At 37.8% G+C, this 20,594-nt stretch overlaps 1 protein-coding gene across 1 annotated transcript in view; it reads right to left on the bottom strand.

Moving 5' to 3' along the window:
* Window positions 1–16,781, bottom strand: part of LOC146004348 (uncharacterized) — a 179,730-nt gene extending 162,949 nt beyond the window's left edge. The window contains exon 1 of the mRNA XM_083143135.1: window positions 16,664–16,781. The gene's annotated coding sequence lies outside the window, so the exon portion shown is untranslated. The remainder of the gene's footprint in view (window positions 1–16,663) is intronic.
* Between the last annotated feature and the right edge of the window lie 3,813 nt (window positions 16,782–20,594).

The raw sequence follows: 20,594 nt of genomic DNA, 5'->3' as shown, positions 1-20,594 counted from the left end.
CTCTCTTTTACTAGCAATCCATGAAAAGTGCAAGAACTTCCATTCAGCGATAAACTGATATTTAAGGTCTGAGTCAGATAACCTTTACTCTTCACTTTCATATTAGATAGCATTACAATAAAATACACCATTCATGAAAATTGATTTTTGAGCCTCCCTCATGGCGTAGTGGTAAGGTCGTCGCCTTGTAATTAAGAGGTCCCGGATTCGATATCCGGTAGAGGCTCATTGCACAGTGGTTCGGATCCCACTTTAAACTGTAGGTAAAGTCCCGATTAGCCTATCTCTGCATAAAGTGAACTTAAAAAAAACTCAACGTGAATATGGATGTGCTATTATACAAACACTCCTAGCACATTATTCGCTCAACAATAATTCTTCAGATTCCTATATTTGACCTGTTTCCTCCCCTCGGATTTTTTTCCCACGTCTTCCATTGTTTTCTCGTTTCTAAGCACTGTCTCTCTTCAAGCATCTTTCAAAATCCTTTTTACAGGTTTAGATCTTCTGATATCTAACCTTGCATTCTTGATACATATGAGGCAGCCGCTACCATTCTCTTTATGGTCGTAATGTCCTCTAGATCAAGTCCATACACACACATAAGTCAACTTTTTGCTTAGCTTAATCAAGACGGTAACTGTAGTAAAAATTCTAATGCGAACAATCGAAATCCATCGAAAATCGAACCATGGGCCTTTGGTGACAAGACAACAGCTATTAGCAAAAAACGGATTTATATGTAAATAGGATATTTATGTATGAAGCTGAAATCAGTTATATTTTGTATTATATTTACACATCATGGCATGTAGACTTGAAAATTAAGTTTTTATTATCCATATTTGTACATATATTAGGTTTTGGTTCATATTTTACATATTTGAGTTATTTTACATATTATTTCCATATTTCAGAACATTTTTCAACATATAGTCCACATTCGCACAATGACTACATGTCACCGTGTAACCGCAAAAGTTGAGTGAATGTCTTGCGAATAACTGACAAAGTCCAAAGCGACGTTAATGAAACGAAAGTTTATGACTTTTTTTACCTTCCAATTGCGATAATTACAAGTTTTCTGTCATCCGAAAAATAATGTTTTTCTTTTCAACTCCCAATTCTTTGCTATTGCTATTGTAAAACCCTTGAAATTCCAGTTTACTTACAATTGTTGTCAACGATAGAGACTCAGGGCTCAAGCATCGGCTCTTGGTTGTTGCAAACGTTCTTTCTAAGAACCCAGGATATGAAGAAATTCGTAAGGTTCATCAAAGCAGACATTGCGAATATGAAATACACTTCCATTACTTCTTGCGATATTGTACACAGTTTTACTCAATATATAATAATAAATCCATCTTAAGAGACAGCAAAAGGAAATTCACGTTCGAACTCTTACAACAATTTTGTTGTTGTTGTTTTGGAAAAAAGAAAATGAAAACACATTTTGTGTTGTTTTATAATTAATGTTAATGTAATAAGCGTACTGTATATTATGTTGCTAGTGTCTGTAGATTCCTTCCAGGTAACACCATGAAAGAAAACTAGCACCTCTGGGGATGACGCCATATTGAATACCTTACCATAGGGCTGGAACAACGGATAAAGCAACAAATTTGCATATGATACAAGTCCTTTAATTCACTTGGCATTATACAGTAATTAAATACGTTTGCACACTGAACAAGATACACAAAAGCCCACATCCGATAGGCTAGCTGAAAAATGTTCTTCCCGCTGCCGCCAGCCGACATGCACCATGCCGCTGTGTTCGAATATCACGCTCCCAGAATTCCACGTTCTTACAAGAAGCTCCCAGAAGGAGTAAAATAAAAACAAATGAGGAGCGGAAAGAAATACTATTTACAATCTTCAACAGCTAGTGTAGTGTCTTATATCATTAAAAAGGTAAATTTTCACAATTTTAAGTTTATATTTAACTCCATGTTTAAGTGAAAATAACTAAATTTGTATTTACATATTCAGTACATTTCCCAGACTATTAGGGACCCACAAGGGAATCCAGTGCCTGTCCAAAGTTGGCAATATTTGCTCTGCAACTTCCAAACGAGGCTCAGCCCCATGTGGACTAACAATGAGTCGGAAGAAGTCTAGTTGCCGAGACAACCGGCGTACGAGGCACGCATACCAACGACCCGCATACATTTGCGTGGTGTCACATCGTCGCATCGCAGACAAAATTGATGACATCGGACACTCACGTGACACGGTGCGGCGTGTTTTTGCCCCTTGCTATTCGCGCAGGCTCGAAAATAGCCAAGAGCCAAGAAGAATTATTGCAATAGGTTGTCTCGCTCCTTCGGACAATGGTTTATAATTTAAGAGCAGCTGTGGTACTCAAACACATTAACTTCAGTTGCAATGCCTGAGTGTTCCTGATTTCTTTGCGATAGAAATGCGAGAATCGTCAGCTGCTGAACCAATGCCACACTGCCCCCTTGCCTAAAATGAAGTGGCCCACTTCGGGAGCTGCCCTTAGGACGCACGTAGCGAATAGCTTCACGATTTCCGCTGAGAACTACCAGTATGTTTCAACCATGGTTTAAATAGCTAGAAGATTTTAAGATCAAGAACTAGTGCAGACTGGCACCAGTGGTATGTCAACCATTTAGAATCTGTGTGCTTCATGTTCATGTTCAAAACTGACGTACTTTAAGTTTGAAAATATCAAATAAACTTTTGTAAGTGCATCTCGATAAGTGGTCTACGTTCAAACGCAAATTATGGAAGAAGGATTCAGAAGATCAGGCAGCATGTCTCGAAATCTGCATAGTATATTAGTTCTATACGTTTCCTTCTTTCATTCGTTGAAATCTATTTTACGAGTTGAGAGGAAAATAGTCTAGCGTACTCGCATGAATCCCAAGTAAACAAAACACACGGCGTACGCCACTGTTCACTGGCAAGAAGGCTTATACTTATGGGTGGAAAAATAAAATAAGAAGGAGACAGAGAAAAAGTTGAGATTGAATTATTAGCTACTTATTGTATCACAATTCAATAATACATAAACTGAATCATGTACATTTTAACTTGATGCAGTTTACATAAAGTTTACATAACGAATAAATTAAATTAGATATGACAAGAAAAGGTTTCTGCTACGAGTTAAATGTGAATGCTAAAACATGATACATTACATTTGTAATTCAATATTTTACTGCATGAACAATACATTTATTTTCATAAAATAATTCATGGGTGTGAGAATGTTAAAAAATATACGCAGAGATTACAAATACTTTAAAAATACATGTAATAGTGGGTCGTAAACATTGAAGTGCAATATATATATAAAAAAGGGTACAACATGAAAATAAGAAAACATTTGAATTCCTGTTAAGAAATATAGCTTCGTGTTATCTATTACTGCAATTCCCTATCTCAGCAGGTCTCGGGTTCGATCACCGGATAAGCACATTGCACAATGCTTCGATTCCATTGTAAACTAGATCTTGTCCCGATTTGCTTATCTGAGCATAAAGTTGACTGTAAAAATCCATGGAAACATTAAGAACATTTAACTCTTTTCAGTTTAGTGACGCAAGTTCTGCATCATCAAATTTCTGACCCAATGAGGTACGGAGAATACTAAGAAGTATTTTTGTTTGGAAGCTTTGAAAATATGATATATTCCTTTGCTTGACAGCTCACTGAATACAGAAACAGTACAATTATTTACGTATGTTATTTTCTTTCACGCTGTTAGGTGATTTACTTTTGCATCACTGTTCATCAGATGTTCATTTTCTCAATAACACATTATATAATTATCATAATTATGCCATTATATGTACACACTCGCAAATTATTTCCATTTTTCATATTTACGTTTTAATGCTATTACAGTTTTGTCTCTTTTTCCATCCTTCTATTTCTCTTTATCTTTTCTCTCTATTTCTATCTCTCTCCAACCCTCTATTTATCATTTCTCCCTGTTTTTTTAGTGATGCATATTGTACGCCGTTGTCCCGGAACTGAAAATTTATCCAATGATTCCGTACCGCAAAGAGTTAAGAAAGGAAATTAGCAAACTGCAAGAGTTATTCTAATTGATTCTATCATATGGATAAGAACTTATGCATCCCTGCGTGCAGAAGAAATATCCATGCCACTTGGTCTCCTGGCTCCCGGAGGAGCATCAGTCACACCGAGAGACCGCAAGAGACTCCCCAGATGCAAGCGGCATCACTTGAGCTTCGGGGTGTTCCGCAGTGAACAGTTAAACGTTATTAACATAAACGGTATTACAATGAGTCTCGACTTTCCGGTTTACAATGCCGAAGCGCCTCCTTGGGTCCAGCGGCGTGGAAGATAGCTGTTACGTGGAATGGCAATTAGGTGCCACGGTCGGATGTTCCACTGTTGGACGATGTTTTCAGAAATATTTTCCTTTTTCTCTTCGGCAATTAACAGCTCTTCTTCTCTATGCTTTAAGTAGGCATGGATGCATGTTTAGAAAGCATTTTGTCGGCTTTACGTGCTCACGGTGAGCATATATTAGCAGAAAGGATGAAGGCTCTTCAGGAAGGAGCAGAGGGTAACCACGAAATCTTCAAGCACACACGAGAAGGTTTACATAACTGTCGTCTGCAGATTCCAATCGCTACGGTGCTTGGAGGCAGGCCGTGGACAGCTTCATTAAGCAGCATTAAGTAAATACGAATACCTCGTCTCTTTCCTAAGAATTCTGTATTTTTAACTTCTTTGTAGTAAATGCATTAGTAGATATGTGTATTTATTGAAAATTATGGAAAATGTAGTACTCGTTATTAATTTGTATAAATAACATTAACTTTTCCTATATCGAGTACTTTGAATCGTCCCCAATGAATGTTTCAGTCGGTTTGGTCGCATGTGCTGTATGAAAGTGCCATAAGTGATCCGCAGTGCCCTTTCCGAAGACACCGAAAGGTTTCCCTTTCACCATAGACTAGCAAGGCTCTAGCGTTTGTGGACTCGCAGCCGTTATAATACTCTGTGTAGCTCATGTTTATGGTCGTCCCTTCATCCATCTCACCATCATTCACGCTCATTTCCGGGATTAGCCAAAAGTGGCAGAAAAGCGAAGTAAAATAAACAAAATCAATCAATCAACCATGGGGCATTTGGAATAAACGAATGGTAGCATGGAGACAGACGGCCTGTGTATATATCAAGATTGGTGCATATAAGTCTCAGAAGAACTGTGACATTGACGATGACAACAATCGCTTTTTATTCTTGTTAATTGAAGATTTATTGAAAGTTAAACTGTCGGCGGAAAACCCAGAAGGAGAATACCAAACACATTTCAATATTACGTCATTCTTTTAAGCATTTTGTGGCCTCCCCGATGGCGCAGTGGTAGCGTCGCCGCCTTGTAATCCCGGGTTCGATACCCGGTGGAGCACATAGTGGTTCGGATCCCACTTTAATCTGTAGGTCTAGTCCCGATTATCCTTTCTGTGCATAAAGTAGACTTAAAACACGAAAAAACCAACCTTTTTAAAGCATTTTAGGCACAATAGAATTTACATGGACCAATTATAGTAGTACCGAAACAAAGTAACATTTAGGGCAAAATCCTGGATCCAATTATTAGAAACCAAACCAGAACATAACTCCATTTCAAAACTGTACGTATATTTGGCAATGTCATAATGTTTTATTTTCTTATTGAGTTTTTACTTTATGTAAAGAATCGACAAATGATTTGAAATGTTCCCGGAGTTCATTTATCAGACAGTACAGGCAAGACTTTTTCTTTTTTACGGGCGCAAGTTGCCGAACATGCAACTGCGTTGCAACACGCAAATGGAAACAATGCTGGTATACGGGAATCTCAGGATATTTCTTCATCATTCACACTCTCATTAAATTTACCAGCAGGTCTGATTTTTCCGAATTTAGGGCAAGAGTTATTGTACTCGTCTCAATGAGGAAAATATCAATGGTTGTTTTAGATATGGTGAAGCAATATACTATTTTAGCATTACCGTAAAATAACGGTAAAATATTTAGAGATACAATGCACAACATGAATCATCTTTTTGATCATAAGTTAATAATTCAAATAAGGGATACTAAGTGAAAAGCAAATTTCTTGCAAGTAATGTGTCTGTTTGCAAGAATTCATAAAACATGAGCGATGTACGAAATTCTTGTTCTTGTCTATTTGAGGCGTTGCGGATAAGAAGGGCGAACTCAACAAACGTACATTGTGAGGGAAATGCGTTTCAAGTTGTCAAGCACAGTGCGAACACCACAAAATTTGGTAACAGTAGATCGGAATGTTTCATGCGTGATTTCCAAAGTTTTTTGTGGAGTTCGCATTGTGCACCCTGCAAATTCTAACTAAAAAAGTAGTGATATTTTTAGGTAATAAATTTACATAAATTCCTCCGTTGATCATTTGATTCTCACAGTTCCCTAAAACATTATAGCCTTATACTGTCTGTTTAGAGTTATATAATTTTGAACTCTTTAATAGACTATTATAAAAATATCGAATGGGTGAAATTATCTGCAATTGAAACCTTATTTCATTTGCATTCATTTCCTCCAAAAAAAAAAATGATTTTTTTTTATCAGCGACACAGGAAATTGACTAAGTTTGTAATGACGAAGGATCAAGTGAGGTTATCCGTTTTTGTAAATTAACAGGGAGACTGTTCAGTTTCAATGAATAGAATATTGTAAATTTACGGTAATTTCTAACAGTATAGCCTTAAGACGAAGGTCTCGAATAGGTCGTTTAAGTCTGTGTTGAAGACACTTCTTTCATGTTTTTCTGTTACATTTCCCAAATACCGGTTCCGATTTTGTTTGCAGACGAGTCACACAATGGCTACAATGGAATTTCTGTGAATATATAGATCACTAGTGTTCCATTTCATTCATTTCAACAAAACCATTATACGATATCATCTCTGTCGTGATTAAGTTAGTTGTACGATAAAGAAAAATAAAATAAAATCTACCGAGAGTAAGAAAGCAACAATTGCAATGCCTCCGCTGACCAGCACAGATAAAATAAAGGTGTAATGCAATTCGGAACTGTTACCTTTTGCCAATACTGGTTCCAAGTGGTGAATGGAGCACACTCAAGTCATTCTAGATTTTTCTGAATAACTGGTAGACCGACTACTCGCTCTTGCAGGAGTATTGGCCCCTGAATACTAAACAACCATGCGATGTTGTTTGCACGTACCTCCGCTTCCCTCCGCCTTTACCAAACGTAGGTGACGAAACCACAATCGGCCACAAAATTCTACCTAGATTCAGGTCGATGCAAATATCTCGCTAACTAGTTCTTAAGCCAGAATAAAACTGTAGACATTTAGGTGGATAGAATCGTTACCAAATCCTGATGCAATATTGTCGTAACATGATTTCATTCGGGCAAGTGAAAAGATGCCTCGAAATATTGTTAGATGTTCTCTGCTACGAGGGATAAAATCAAATTAATAAAATATTTATTTGGGGGTAAGCTCATACTATTTCATGATCGGCCATTGCCCACTCTGCTCCACAAATAGCAACGTTTTGTTCTTAAGAGAACCCACTGAACACTATTACTAGGTGCAGTGGCGGCGATTAGGGTTGGGGCGAGGAGGGCAGTTGCCCCCCCCCCCACTTTTTGCCACTTTTGCTCCCGCACTATGCTAAACCTTATCTACCAAGGGAAAGTAAATTGTCCTTGCCCTCCTCAGTTTTGTAACCCAATCGCCGCCACTGACTAGGTGGCAAACTATTATGGCCTTGGGCATTCTGGTCAAGATTTCTTCATGGTTCCTCCCAGGAACTGGCAAGAATGTTACGATGGGAACTTTAACGAAGGCCACACATGGTGCCCCACTTTCTTTTCAATTTGTGTTGGTTTATTTATCCTCTCATCTTCCCATTTCTACAAATAAGGGACGATAACAAATCTGTCAAACAACTCCCATAATGTAACTAGAATACTCAACTAACTTTTTTTCTCGTAGTGCAACTTGGAATCTGCAACATTTATTGGAGCAAGAGACTGGTAATCGTTTGGATTTCTTGTCATCTGACTCTCTCGTCTCGATGGACAATTTAAGAAATGTTAGATCTATACATATTCTATACATATCAAAATATTGCTCTCTTCAACTTAATTAATCATAATCACAAGTTAATGGACGTAATGTATTCCTTTGCTTTTTAAGCCCTTAATTTTAAGTTAGCATATCCTAGGCTTGAGACAATACTAAGAGTTACTAGATCAACTAACTGGAGGTGAAGCCAAGTCCCTATCATTTCACGCTACAGATGATCACAAGTTATTAGACCATCATTTGAAACTCTATACGAGAATAAGTTAGTAAGCTAGTATAGCAAACTCCTGACTAGACTAACAGTTAGATTCTTAATTGCATTTTATGTCGATACGCTAACTAGATTCCATCTATTGGACATCTGCGCGATATACATCATTCTGTGGATCATGTCAGCTGTCTCATCTGTGGATATCTCTCCTCTTGTGGTATTCAATGCTACAGGAGCCACCCCGGAAAATCTCCACAAGCACGTCGTTAACCGTAACTCACAAGTCTTTGAGAGCAAGACACGTTACTCGTTTCAGAGAGCACTTTTGTCAACATTACAACACACCCACCCATTCCTTTTTCCCATTTGGTGTGGCGAATTGGCATTCCGTTGTTCCTTGTTGCAAACACTCCTCTCTGCGACCTTTTGAACTTGTTTATTCAGGAGATAGCTGAAAGTACCTGAGATTGAGAATAGAACAATAAAGCAACAGATGTTCTTCTTCCGTTCTATGCGTCTTTATAATTCCTAATTCTTTGGGTAAGCCAGACATTAATTATGAACCAGAAGTTCATATTTGACCACCGATCGCTAGATTTGTTGCCTCAGGATGTCATGCGATATCACATACTCGATATTAGAAGAAATACTAAAATGAAACGCGGGAGGAGCAGGAACCCATACATTCTAATGGGTTCTCTTTCGTTCCGTAACAGGACGGGGAACATTTTTTCTCGCTAAATTTAAATTCGACCCAAGTTGCGTTTTGTTTCACTGAGAAAAGGTTCCTGGACCGTATTTAAATTCAGCCGGAAAAAAAGGTTCCTGGACCGTATTTAAATTGATCTGGTAAAAAGGTTCCTGGACCGAATTGAAATACATTACAGATAAAAAGGTTCTTTACGGTTCAAAACCCATTTATGTTTCCTGATTTTCTCTCCTGATATTTAAAATTCCTGAACCTTTATCAACCCTTCGGAGGGGGTGAAAGACAAAATGATTCTCTTAATTCAGTGTGTGTTATGAGTAGTGTTGCCCACGGGACGAGACGGGACAGGCTTTTAAAAATTCGAGACGAGACGAGATTGACCATGTGTCATAAGACAAACGAATATTTTCGAGACGAGACAGCATTTCACAGCATTTCCACGAGACGAGACAGGCCAAAGTCTCGTCTCGTGGGCAACACTAGTCAGGCCCTTCCCCCTGAATAGTTATTTGTTATTGGACCCGCAATGTTTGGTGAGACAAGGAGTACTAAAATGTAAACAAGCCTTCAGCCTCATTTCAAACAGTTCACGGTGGCCTACGACTCCTCCGTTCCTCTACGAAATACGAAACAGACTACACTCTCCCATAGGCTACATAGAGTGAGTCTGAAACTTCAACACAGGCTAAAAGTTTCGCATTGGATAATAAATGCATTGCATCAACTAAGAAAAACATTGCAAGAAAACGCAGGAGGAACTTCGAGGGTTGCTTGGCGGTTTGAAGCTCGATGGAGTCCTGCTAGGAAATAAATGATTGAATGAAAACTCATTTTGACGGGGCTGCTAATATTAAACAGATTTTGTAGGAAATAAGTATTTATAGGTTTGAACTGCTCTCGAATGGATCCCCAAAAGTGGGTTTAGTTCCAATCAGTCTCTAACTTCGTAACAGGTAGGTATTTTAAAGATGAGAAAAAAATCGCAAAAAATGTGCACGTGTATACGAAAACGCCTATGTCAACCTGACGGAGGTATTCTGAAATTTCGTGACATTTGACGGATGTGGGGATTTCCGGAGGAGCCTACCAAATTTCTAAAATTGTAAGTGGTTCCATTGATACCTTATTGAATAGGTCCCTTAATTTGAAGGAAATTTTTAAAATAAGCATTTTTTAGAATAGCTTATATTCCAATTGGCACCCAAACATTTATTTCTGATTTCTTTGTACCTATTTTAATTCGTAACTAACTAGATCCGAAATGCGACACGTATAAAATATAACTGCTTTTCTACATTCTAATCTCAATAAGTGACCGTATTACAAATGCACGAAATGTTCATAATACAGTAAAACCTCGTTAATTCGGACTAATGGGAGGGGTTAAGTTGCCCGGTTTAACTAAAGTCCGGATTAACTGAAATAACCTGAAACCAGTGGCGAAGCGTCCTATGAGGCCAGGAGGCCGGGCCTACCCACGCCATTACTCTTTTAAAGGTGTATTTACTTATTTCGTCAAAACATATGTAATGCAATGGAAAAGTTTGGAATTTTCATTTATGATAATTACAAAAAAATTCTAACCCTGTCCAGTATACGAACTTTCCACGGAGTGAGGCACATTTGCTGGGGCCTCTTCTCTTCACATTCCGTCCTACGGTCGTATATGCGGGAAGTCTAATCTTACGAGTACTGTACGTATGCTTATAACGTGCTCCTGAGGCCGGCCTCGCGGTGTTACCCACTAGGACGAACAGCATATCAGCAACACTGCATTTCCGCCAGGGTTGGAAATTTGTGGTGTACCAGCATTTTTTATAAACATTAGCCAGTGTTCGTGCAGAGAGACTTCTATTTCATTGTACATTCTCCATATTTTGTACGAAACTTAGGTTTTCCTTCCTTTCATCGACAAGTGTAAGTGAAATTGAAAATTACGGAGTACTGTAGTTCTGACTTCGTTTTCTGGTCAGAGTGCTGATGGTCTTGTCGATTCACCCAACACCGTAACGTAAACAGAAAGTCCAAAGAACTTATATTTGTAAAGTAAGTCTTCATACCAAATTACGTAAATTAAAATGATAGTTACGCCTTATATTTACAAAGTAGTCTTACTTTCACTGGGAATAGAATAATTTATTTTTATCGTGAACGGGGATTCTCCCGCTCGTTCACCCTCTGGGAAAACTTGCCTCCTGCTCACGACGCTAGAAGGGAGCTTGGCGCTTGGCTCGGAGCGCGAGGTTCGTGATGGTAGAGCTTTGTTTTTGATTGGTGTCGTGTGCAGCGATCAGATTTATGCAAAAAGTGCTGGACTGAAATGCAAGAACAACAAGAACAATCGAATTCTTAATTGAGTGAAGATGTAATCATCAGTAAGGTAGGACCCACTTTTTGTCTTTCATGTTTCCTTCTTATAACAATCATTTCTAAAATGTTTTCAACTATATTTTCCTTTGCAAGTAGCAGTGGCAAGTGACAGCAAAATATTTAAAAAAATTCAAAGTTGTTGAAACGTTATTTAATGCGTTAACACTGTCGTTGAATAAATATTACAAGCAGATATTTTTTTATGCAGCCGACACAAGCGAAGCGTTTATCCTGAAGGGATAACAAGAGAAGAGGGCGGCCAAATACAATGCAAGGGAAGACTTTTTTGGGTTTAGGACAAAGAGGGTTTTGGGGTTATTGCGCGGGCCATGTCTGTTTCAGGTCTGGCGGAACAGGCCAGTGTTGTCACATTGGATTGGCAGAAAAGAGCTAAATTGCGCCTAAAATTGGGATTCTATTCTCTCAAGCAACTACATTTATTATAACCTGTTTATATGTTACATAGTAACCTGTCGTGTTGCCGGGTCCCAAACAAGGATCCTATGTTCTGTTATCACGTAAAGGTGTCTACTAACACAAGGGGTAGAACAAACTAGGATGCGAAGTATACATACTTATGTTTTTTCTTGAAAGCCCCGTAGTCGTCATCCTAACACGTTACGAAGCCAGGTGACTAATTGTGGTCATGTCAATGTTTCCTGGTCATCTTTAATTCATTCTCCATACATTCTCATCGTCACGATTAGCATAGACCAGAACAAATGAGACGAAAATATTCAAAATTTAAATTATGTTTACTTGCACATACAGGTGTCAGAAATTCATTTATCTAGAAAGAAAAGACTGGAATTAACTACAACCATTCCTTTAGTTAGACAACAGATAACAATGGTGTTTTCCTCGGTGCGAGGGAGTCTTGCTAAAAAAAACTAAGTTGGCAGCAATAGAACATACCGAACTGGCAGTCGCTGAAAGTGCGGAATTCTGTCGTCTGCTCACGGCACAAACGTCAGACTGACCCGAAAATTATGGGGTTCTTCTAGCCCTTTTCACCTCAATTGCAAAATAAATAAATAAATTTAGAAAAAAGTGATGAAGAATTGACAACAGGGTTCGAGCATTATTCGTTGGATTTACGCGATGTCTCATGATTGGTAGTTCTTTCTGGAGGTGTGTGCATAAATCAGGGGTTGAAAAAATACAAACAAATAAAAAAACAGAAATGAATAAAAATCTAGATCGATGACATCTGGTGGGTGGGAGGAGAACGTCTAAGACATAATTATCGTACTGATGGCCGGTAACAACACTTTTAAAAACGTCACGCCACTGGCAAGTAAAGAAGCTGTCTGGAGAGACATTGAACCACTCTCCATGACATAACCCCCCCCCCCTCCTCCCTTTCTTTTTACAGATTTAAGCAACTAATGGAAATTATCGCACTTCTGTGCCTACCCTGCTAGGAACTCTACGCTTCGCCACTGCCTGAAACAACAGTAGAAAGTGCATTAAAACTCTGTTTATAGCAACAAAACACGTTTATTATGGTGTATTTATAGGGTATGGGCCTAAATTCACTATACAGTACAGTAACATTAAAGCAATGCTGTGTATACGCGATACCCATATTATGATGATGTGCCCGACAGACCTGGTTCTGCATCACACTTTTTTTTTGCCTTTTGCCTGTCCAGATTAAGCGAAGTCCGGCTTATCGGAGTCCGGACTAACGAGGTTTTACTGTACTTCCCTTGCCTGTTCCAGAACCACAATAATGCGAGTAGAGGAAAGTAGTTCTTGCCCGCCCATTCGATTACTGTTTCCTATATCCACAATGTTTCCTATGAAACTGGCTCTAAGTTAAGCATTTATATTAGTGCAATACATGCTGAGAATGTAACCATGTAGTTGTATAAGAATTTTATCAATGGTCTGTCGACTTGTAATTTATTGTGGTCTAATACTTTTCATAAATTTCCTAAATGTATGCCATCGTTAAAGAATGTTTTTTGGGTATATGAATCGAATATGAAATTAACTTAATATTTCAGAAACACATGTCTAGAGAAAAAATGTCGGAAAGTTAACTTTACGTAGTATGTGGGAGCAATACATATATCAAATCATCATTTCAATAATCTACCGTCCAATGGCTGAGTTAAAGAATCGGTATTATATTATATACGTTTTCAGTGGCTTGATAGCTTCCGATGTTTGACCCTTGTGAACCTATACGATTAGCATCTATGTCAGGGGTTCCCGGCGCCCTCAGTGTTTCAAGATATGTCCGCGGCGCCCAAGTCAGAATGTAGGCCTATCTGACTCTCGCAATAACCAGTTAGTGTGGTTAGGTTAAAAAATAAACACATATTTTAAATTGAAAAAGATTTAATGTGTTAAAAGTACTAAACCATGTGTAGAGTAACAAGTAACTGTCACTTCAGTGAAAACATTTGAACTCTTCGGGGAGGATATGTTCCAAGTAAATTTGCACTCATGCTTTAAGGAAGGCTATATACATAATAGTCCTATATACATAATACCTTTTACTTTGTTTTCACCTCGGTCATTATCCTTTCATATCTCTCGCCACAAGTTACAGCAATGAAGACTTCGACACCCACGCTCCAACTAGAGGCGTTCACTATAGCGTGTTAAAACACCCCCATTTCTTTCACTTACTTCCAACAGAAAATAGTTTGTGAACATGCGCATTTAAATATCTCCTAAATGAAAATGAATCCGACGAAAGATATGTGTGTTTCAGTTTATTTTACGCTGCTTTACAACACTTAGATTAATGTTGGAGTTGAGAAAGAATGGTCAATTAATAATGAAGATGAGATTTTAAGATTAAACCTTGATACCCTTAGGATGTAGAAAAATTCTCTAATTCCGTTCAACCATGACGAAGCACAAAATAGTAAGTTTTTCATATGATGTCATTCAAATTCTAGCAACACAATTGCGTGTCGTATATCCTACATTGAGCTCCGTACAATTTTGTACAATTAAAAGACACGCAACCTCTTAAAGCAGTTTAGCTGGACACCGATAACTTTTTATGGTGAAGGAGGTATCATTAAATCGTTCGATTAAATAACAGGGGGAACAGAGAGGACGTGTACCCCAAAATTCCGGAGGAAGTAGTGCATGTGGAAGATATTGGCGTAACATGTCTCTCCCCGATAATTTAAACATAACAGAACTGATAAATTGATTTGATTTGTGTTATTTAGCATGGCTTTTCCGCTACTTTTGGCTAATCGCGACGATGAGGATGAGTGATGATAAGATTAAATTGATGAAGGGACACCCATGCCCAGACCGGGATTCTAATTTGGTATCCCTGGGGCTGCAGCGTGCTGTGCTAACCACTCCGCCACGAAAGACGGAGCGCTGATGAGTCAAATGATGCAATTATTATAATTTTCGATTCAAAATTTCCTACGTAATGTGAAATATATAAGAACTGGTTCATCTTAATAGCACTGTATATTACAATAAAAAATAACTGAAAAGAAAGTGACTAAATTTTAAATAAATAAACAAATGTGACGCTGGTGAAAATCGTATCACCTTGTAATCAAGTGATTCAGTTTGTGGTGGGCACATATTTCATTGATTAGGGTATACTTGAAAAAAGTAGGATTAGTTCCGATGATCCTATCGGAGTTTATTGTTGACTGGTATTGATCAATTTTCATCATCATGAGCTAAGGAGACTTAAGGCCGTAAAAGGTATTCAGAGACCACATTTTCATGAGTAAAGAATGGATTTGTATGTAAATAAATACATATTTATGTATGAAACTGAAATCAGTTATAGTTTGTATTATCTTTGCGCATCATGGCATGTGGACTCCAAAAATTCCGTTTTTATTTTCAATATTTTTATATATATTAGGTTTTGGCTCATATTTCACATATTTTAGTTATTTTTACATATTATTTCCATATTTCGGAACATTTTAACTGCTTACATGTCTCCGTATGACCGAAAGAGCTGGATGAATTTCTTGCGAATAACTGATAATAACTCCCATTAGTTCTTGCGATGTTGAATGAAATTTTACAAATTATAAATCCATGTTAAAAGACAACAGAAGGAAATTCACGTTCGAACTCTTGCAACAAATTTATATTTTTCATTATTTTGGAAACAGAAAATGAAAACACATTTTGTGTTGTTTTATAATTATTGTCAAATGAAGCATACTGTACTTTATGTAGCTTGTATAGTGTCTTATACAGTATTATTAAAAAGATAAATATTGCAATTTTAAATCCATATTTAACTCAACATTTTGGTAAGAAAATATATACTACATATAAATCCGTTCCCTGTTCATAAGTCAGCAGTTATCAGTTTCATAATTGATTACGTTGTCACATTTTTTTAGGTAAAAGGGTTTTCGTTATAATTTTGTGTCGATTAACGTCAATTTCGTGGCAAATATAGATTAATCGCGACGATGCGAATGAACGATGAAATGGTTCAAAGAAGAACACTTCGGAATTGCCATGCTTTGACCTGTACTCGAAACCAGAACCTGAGCAGACGAGATGACGATTTGAGCCTTCAACTCATAATCCGATAGTAATTAAAACCTATTAATACTGTTTATTATACTTATTGTGTGTTACGTTACTTTATTTCTTCTTAAATCCTTACAGGCAGATGGGAAAATTTATCCTGTAGAATATATTTTTAACTTAATTTTTGCAATAACTTATTTCTGATGAAAACTTCATTACGCACTGTAACTGGATATTTATTTATTGATTGATTTGGTTTATTTTACTTTGTCTTTCTGCCACTTTTGGTTATCGCGAAGATGAGGATGAGTGATGCAATGAAACTGATGAAGGGACATTCACAAACACCCAAGGCCAGGCCGGATACGAACCCGGGACTCCTGACGTCGCAGCGCACTGTGCCAACCACTCTGCCACGAAGGCCGACAGCAACTTGACATTGCATACCGCGTGACGATTGATTGATTGATTGAGTTTGTGTTTTAAGTCCACTATATGCACAGTAAGACTAATCGGGACTGGATATACAGTTTATTCGAACCACTATGTGCCTCCGCCGGGAATCAAATCCAAGACCCCTTGATTACAAGGCGACCACGGTACCACTGTGCCATCAGCGAGGGCCATTGCGACACGAAATATTTTTTCTCGTTCCCTAACCTCAAGAAAAATATTTTTTCCCCGTCATTATTTTGTAAAATTGACAAAGCTACAAAAATCACTTGATCGATGAAACGAGAAAAAAACAGTACCAAATTTTTACATAAAAAGAAATGAACCTACCTTGAATTCTTCGTGAACTAGGAAAGATATATTAAGGGTATCGCGTAGACACACTGGTGGGCGTCGAAATCACTAGTATAACTGAACAGGAAGATCACACTGAACACCCAAAGATTGCAATGACAGACTAGCAGTCGCTCAGCGCTCGCCTTACGTTTTATAGAAACCACTCACTGTGACGTCAGGGCAAACAGGTAACGGGAACTCCGTGTGATCTTTCCCCAGCCGCCAGATGTCAGCTGTGTGCATGTGCCGATCCTCTTTTCAGATTTTCGTGCAGAAAAAGAAAAAGAAACGTTACACTTTCGTTGCATGCGATGGCGGGTTGTTATTAAGTGAGAGTTGACCAGCGTGATGTAACAATATACGACAGTCACACGTTCCGCCTTGCGTGGAGCAACACTTGACCGTGACGGAATTCTTATAGACAGTGGTAAACGAATTGTTAGCGCTTCAACCCTTGGTGCAAGTAGGTACTCTGTTCGATTCTCAGTTTCATTCTTAGTTTTATCGTTTGGCTATGGTACGCACACCAGGAACGTCCAACAACTGCTAACAACAACTATTCGAAGTTTTTTAATTGGCTCGAAAGCTTTTTCTATGTTGTTCCACATTTTGTGCAGTGGATCACACGAGTATTACTAGTCAAATTGTGCATTACTCTCTCGCTCTCTCTAGCCTTCTTAAACCCGAAGGTTCATGGCTTCAGCAACACAGGCCTTCCATCTGTTCCTATCCTGAGCAAGATCTATATAATCTTTTCCATCTCTATCGATTTCCTTTAGGTCCATCTTAACGTTGTCCCTCCATCTTCGTCTTGGCCTTCCTACAGGTCTCTTACCATCAGGTTTCCCAACAAGGATTCTGCAAACTCTTCTTTCCTCTCCCATTCGTGCCACATGGCCTGCCCAAACAAGTCTTATTCATTTAATTATTCTAATAATATCAGGACATGAATACAAATTGTGTAGTTCTACATTACGTAACCTTCTCCACTCACCTGTCTCCTGTGCATGACTATTTTCATTAAATTTCCTCTTGCATTCTACGTGTTTTTAAGGAATATATTTTTACGTATGCTTATGCGGAGGTTGTCAGCAGCTTGCTAGTGGTCCCAGTAAGGGCCAAGACGAAATTGGGCCTGATGCTTGAAATCTTCGGTGAACAATAAACACAACGGACGTTAGAGTTACGTCACAGCGCAAAGAATAATAGTAACTGTATAATAAGTAACGCTGTGTCTAGGCGTCCGAAATTGGGGCTCCAAATTTCATTCTAAGATTTATTTTCAGGCTAATATTGCAAAAGAAAACTGTTCAGCTTTCGGAAAATTCTCGTCTGTTTTCATCTGGGCCTATTTCAGGAATGGTCCTAATGCTGCAGCATCAATAGTACCCACCTTAATCCGGCTCTGGTCCCGGTGCCCCGAAATATCTTCTGGGAGATCAATTGCCCAGGTTTTTAACCTAAATCGGATACTCATTAACGTAATATTTCCTGAGTATTTAGTTATTTAGTGTAACTTATTCTGCAACTTCTTGGGATATCGCGACGATGATCATGAGTGAAGATTAGATGGGATCGATGAATGGACACTCATAAAGAATCCATATGCAGGTCGGACTCGAACCCGGAACTTCGTGGAGAGATCGGAAGTCGAACATTTAAAGCTCTGGTCACCGATCCGGCTCTGAGTAATTTGATATTATCATTGTCATCTATCTGATAAATATAAGAAATCGTACGATCAAAGTTTTTTCGTGTAAGATTACGTCTGTAGAATACTTCCTGTGAATGAAAATTATGCAAGAATGCATCTCGGTTATTGTATTTTGTTCTCTGATTACAAATTGAAAAATGTTTTAAACAATTCTAAATTCTCTTATTGTCTTATTTAATTTTGCATAGTGCAGACTTTCTATTTTAATATTAAATATTCTAAACATACTAATATCTGTGCTTGGCGTGGTTTTGCACCTGCCGAATTGAAAACATAAAATGGTATAAGTGTTGAGGTAAAATATAAACTGATAAACCGTGTTTTCATTGGGGAATCTAATCAGTCTAATAAGAACGTAAAACATGAGAAAATGCAATAATGAGGGATTTGACTTTAGAATTTAATTTGTATCTTAGGGACATTTTTTCTAGAATTTCTCTATAGTCCGTTTCTCAATACATTTGGTTTAAGATCAAACCTATTATCAAAGAAAAATCACGTTTGTAGCTAATAATAGATCCATAATTTTATATAATATATTATTTGTCATTCAATTTTATCTTCCCAGTTAACGTAGCTACAAAACACACGGCATTAAGTAACCGAATGCAGTAAAAAATCATATAATCTTTGTAGCTAAGAGATAATTCTTCCAAGTCACAGAATATATAACAAATTTATTTTCCTAACACTTTCACATATTCTCCCAAATCTTATATTCATAAAATTATAGAAATTAAAAGTCATTAAGATTCTATAACTAATAAATTCGTATTTTGTTTTGCTCAAAACAATGTATATTATAATCATAACAATATTTCTTAATATTTTATTTCTATCTAATATTTCAGTCTATAGAATATCAATAAATCAATAACTATGTCCTGGGTTCGATACCCGGTGGAGTCACGTAGTCGTTCGGATCCCACTTTAAACTGTAGGCCCAGTCCCGATTAGCCTTACTGTGCATAAGGTGGACTTAAAACAACAAATCAATCAATAAATCAATTACTATGTCAACAGGATAATACGTTTTTGAGAAATTATAGTAAAAATTAAAGGAAAATTTGAATTTTCGAATTCAACATCTACTCAGCGGCACAACGATAGTTTACTTGCGTCATTTGGAAATACAATTAGCCAAAATATACTTATAGACGGCGTTGATTCTGAGTAATGCTAATGAATAAAAGGGAGATTTGAACGAGTGCTTGGACAAGTTCTGAAAGATGTGTACAGAGACCCTTGGGGCGGTCAATATGTATAAAAGAGGATGCCCGCGATATTCGGAAACCATCCCCAAATGACTCTGCCTCAAATTATACAATTAAAGGAAGTGACAGGTGAAAGATAGAAATTCAGACTATTGATGATGCTATTTAATAAGGAATCCGACCCTGTTTTGGAAAACAAATACCTGTCGATGATGGTGCACGTTCGCTCCACACTATGTAGCTCGCACTAATCAAAAGCCTCCTCCCTGTCTCCACACAATCCAATCAAGCACTGACTATTCTCCTCCGACTCCTCACCTATTTTATTCTCTGCCTTTGCCGAAAAGTTGAGGCCAAACACCTTCTCATCTGCTGACTTAACATTGTGTACGCAGGAAGTGAGCTAGTGCAGGCGGCATTCACCACCACACACACACACCCTCTTGCCAAAGCGAAGCACACGGGGTGCGAGAGGTAGTGTTTCCTGAAATATACACATAATATATGAAGCATAAATGGAATAATCATATCATGGTAGACAGTCCCTATGTAACTGCAGTCCGGAGAAGTAATTTCACTATCATCACAGTTATAAATGCACAAAGAAACTCATTAGCACTACACTGAAAGTAATATTTCTCCAGAGGACACTAATGTTTATTTACGTCGCTCTTAGGTTTATTGTATCTTTCATTTTTCTGTTATTGTTTTGAGCACCAAATCATTGTCATAAGAACCATTCACCCAATGCATAAGTAACAAAACCCAACACCATGTCCATCACCATGGATGGAACACACATAAAATAAACTATAACCATCCCGAGAATGTCTACAAAGATTTGGTTAATGATTTATGGAAAGGGCGTACAGAAAATTCATTATATTAGTTCATTTCACAGAACTGTTAGTACGTATTTGTGTGTCTATGTTGAGGAGGGAAAAGGCTACACGTGTATCAAGTGTATTCGGATTCGTTCATTACTAGCCTCAGTATA

Source organism: Lepisma saccharinum, chromosome 21 (assembly GCF_977018435.1).
Source record: "Lepisma saccharinum chromosome 21, izLepSacc3.1, whole genome shotgun sequence".
NCBI lineage: Eukaryota > Metazoa > Arthropoda > Insecta > Zygentoma > Lepismatidae > Lepisma > Lepisma saccharinum.
Note: the sequence above shows the minus strand (reverse complement) of the source record. Positions and strands in the feature narration are given on the sequence as shown.